The sequence below is a fragment of the Phaseolus vulgaris genome, chromosome 11, assembly GCF_051622355.1.
Source record: "Phaseolus vulgaris cultivar YP4 chromosome 11, ASM5162235v1, whole genome shotgun sequence".
NCBI lineage: Eukaryota > Viridiplantae > Streptophyta > Magnoliopsida > Fabales > Fabaceae > Phaseolus > Phaseolus vulgaris.
Window position 1 is genome coordinate 45,031,339 of NC_143508.1, and position 3,734 is coordinate 45,035,072.

A 3,734-nucleotide genomic window follows, 5' to 3' on the forward strand; every position below is an offset into this window, starting at 1 on the left:
CAAGTGAAATCCTTAATGGTGGAAATGGCCCTAGAAAGATCAATCTTAACTTGAAATCTAGCATAATTCCTCATACGTTATATCATCCAAATAGAGAAGGTAATAACAACAAGTTTAATCAAATTAACCAATGGATTACCATCGTTCTTAATAAAAGAAAGGAGATCATCAACATTAGAGAAATGAGAATTAAGAAAAATTGTTGAACCCAACTCCAAATATGCAATGCATTAGGACATACAAAAAATAAATGATGAATATATTCTTCCCGCCTTTCACAAAGCGTACACATAGAACATATATGCAAACCTTTGTGCTGAATGTGATGATCCGTAGGAAGTTGCCCATGAAAAAATTTCCAAAGTACAAGAGTTTTGGAAGGAGGAATATATGGAGACTAAATGATTTTACCCCAACCACAAAGAACTCCTGGATCTAAGAAATATTTCCTAGTAGATTTGAGAATGAAATGCCAGAGTCTTTGAGAATCCAATTATGAGTATCTTGTTCCTGCCTAATCATGATATGTTCAAAAAAATGTTTCACCTGCTGTAAAAGGAAAAGGAATAATCCAATCATGACCATTCCATAATTGGGAAACTGTAGTCATCGGGATTCTAGAACCATCAGGTACCCTTGCAATGTTTGATAAACAAGTAGAAGAACACCATTTATATTCCAGAAATCAATATGGAATTGGATCTTTTCAATTTTGCACTATTTAACTTCACTTTCATATTAGATCCTGAAATAAGAAAGTTCAAATATGCGTCTTTAATGTGTTTTCTTCTCTTGGAAAATCTTTAGAGTACTTCCTTTGTTGTATTAATTTGTTTGAAATATTATTAAACTTCTTCAATCAATGCCAATAAAATTTGCGTTCCTTTGTTAGGGGTGGCATCCAGGGCAGACTCACTATTTTGGCCTGATGACATACTGAGGCTCATTGTGCATAACACACAATCCGCGTGGACCAAGTACGGGGCAAGGTGGGTCAGCCCACTAGCCCGCATAATAATAAAAATGGTGTTCCTTCCTACACCTCCTTAAATTTCTTCTTGCACCCCATCAATCTCAAAAATTAAATTTCGAAAGCCAAAATAACTATTTTAGATTCCAAAAAGGTAAAATAGTTGTTATGGAAAGGTTACTTCAGAATTTTTTTCCTATTCTAAATTTTCATTTCCAGAATTGACTTTATGTTATGGCAATTACATTTTGAAATTGATGATGTGTAAGAAGAAATTTGATGGGTGAAGGAAGAAACACCTTAATAAAAAATAAAAAATTGTCTCCTCCAACTTTTTTTTATGTATATTACAAATAAATTAATATTTTTTTATTAAAATTTTAGTTTTTTATATGGGTAGGCTCGCAGGCTAGCGGGCCAATCCAAAGCCAGTAGACCATCCCTAATGAGAGGCAGGCCAATAGGGGACGATCAACCTGTATTGACACCCTTATCCTTTACTCTGTCATCGTCGTGTTAGACGCTAAGTTTCGAAACTTTTGCTTTTAACTCTATACTCATCTTTAAGTCCATTTGACAATATATGGGAACAAAATTAGTATTAGTGAACATTATAATTTATAATTTAATTCATGAGTATCACTGAAATAATATCTTATAATATTTGTGAATTATTGAGACTTTATTCTCTAAGATTTGTCACATTTAAATCATTTTAACACCATTTCCAAGTTAATAATAAATTATAACGTTTTTAGCATAATTACTTTTAACCTGTATATTATTCCACTAAACATATTTCGAAAAACTATGATATAGAAAATATTTATGTTTTTTTTTCCGAAGATTTTCAGTGAAATACTATGATATAGGGAGTGAATTGTTTATAAATGATTTTCGCAAACTTTGAAGGTATAATGAAATCCAATGATGAATCACAAACAAAGAAATCAAGGAAGCCAAAGAACAAAACTGATTAAGTTGATTTCCAGAAAATCAACCAGTTGTTTTTGTGATTCAACCGGTTGTTTTTATCAGTAGTGAATAAAAACAACTTAAAACAAATATTAAAGAGTTCAGGGAAAGAGATAAGCACGCAAACAAATTTATACTAGTTCACTCCTATCCCAAGAGTTACATCCAGTTCCTAGAAACCACTGGGTATCCACTATGCAATCAATCACAGATTACAAACACACAACCACCAAAGAAGTGATATTGATCCCCTAAAGAACACACACTTCCTTTGACACACCACAATCACACCACAAATCAGAACACCCTCTGAATATGTGAACACGAGTACTTACAGAATTACAAATGAAGAAAGAAATAACATTGACCACACCTGGTACAAATTAAATCAAAGTACACAACAAGTCCTACTTCACTCTTATAGAAATATCCAAAGCCTTAAGCAATCTTGGAGAAAACTTGATTTCACAATCTTGGAGAAAACTTGATTTCACAATCTGATCTTGTAAAGTTAATGCTAGGAGCGTAAAATAGAACATATATACTCCAATTAGAAGTTGAAAACATTTATTATAAAAGACAAATCAGTTTCAAATCATTTAAAGCAGATTTAACCAACTTAACAAAATTATGTTAAGACAGTTAAAAAAACAGTCGGTTGTTTTGTCGAAATAATCGATTGATTTGGTTTGATTGCAAAGTCAACCAAATTCAAATCTGCCAAAACCAGTTTCAAAGTCCTTAGGTATGAAACAACCGATTGAAACAATAAAACAACTGATTATTTTTCTGCTTCTTCATAAAACACTCTTTTAAAAAAGATTTGAATTAAACCAACTTTGGATTCAAACTAAGAGTGAATTAAAAAATTCAAACTACCCCAGAACACACCTAACTAAGCTACAATCAGCCTTCAAGAAATCCATGATTTGGAGTCATCAAAGCTCTTCTTTGACAATTTTATCCACTTTATCGTCTTAGGTTCTTCTATTGTGAGTATGTGCCATTGTTTTGTCTAACAAACTTTTCTGTTGTTGTACCGTCTAATGAGTCTTGCTTTCTACTTCATTGTTTTTGTTTTAACTTATATTGCACACGAGTGAACTTTGTTATACCACAACACGCCTTATAGTGTTTTTTTATCATAAAAACATATAGACACTCATATGATGAGATCGTCTTATGGGCATTGGATCATCTATTGACTTACACATTTCATTATGATCAATAACATAACTATAAACCATACTATAAGAAATCTAATGAGTCATATTATGGGTCATACTTTGAGCAACCTTGTGTAGAATGCAACTATCAGATGCATAGTGTCATACTTTTAGCAATCAATTTGTGAGTTGTATTTGTATCAACCTTCACAGTTTTATGAGTAATATTTATAGTATAGTGAGCCATACTTTGATCATTCCATATAGCCAGTGACCCATATTTTGAGTAGTATTATGAGCAACGATTGTACTCACATTTTGAACAACGTTTTCAACAAATTTCTCAAGAATATTCAATACCAACAAATGAAGAATTCGTACAAGTTGATATAGAGGATATTATTCCTATTGTTGAAGAGTCAACTTTGGAAGAGATGTTGAGGAAAATGACTAAAATAAACCATAAAGTACATCAAGATTTGGAGGTTAGATAAACTAAATTTTAGAATCAAATTAATCAATGGACTCGTTGTGTGCATAATTATGTTGATGTTTTAGGTAATGTAAATATGATGTCATTTGCTGCAAATGAAAAGGTTGAAGAGTCTATGTTAATTGAAGAG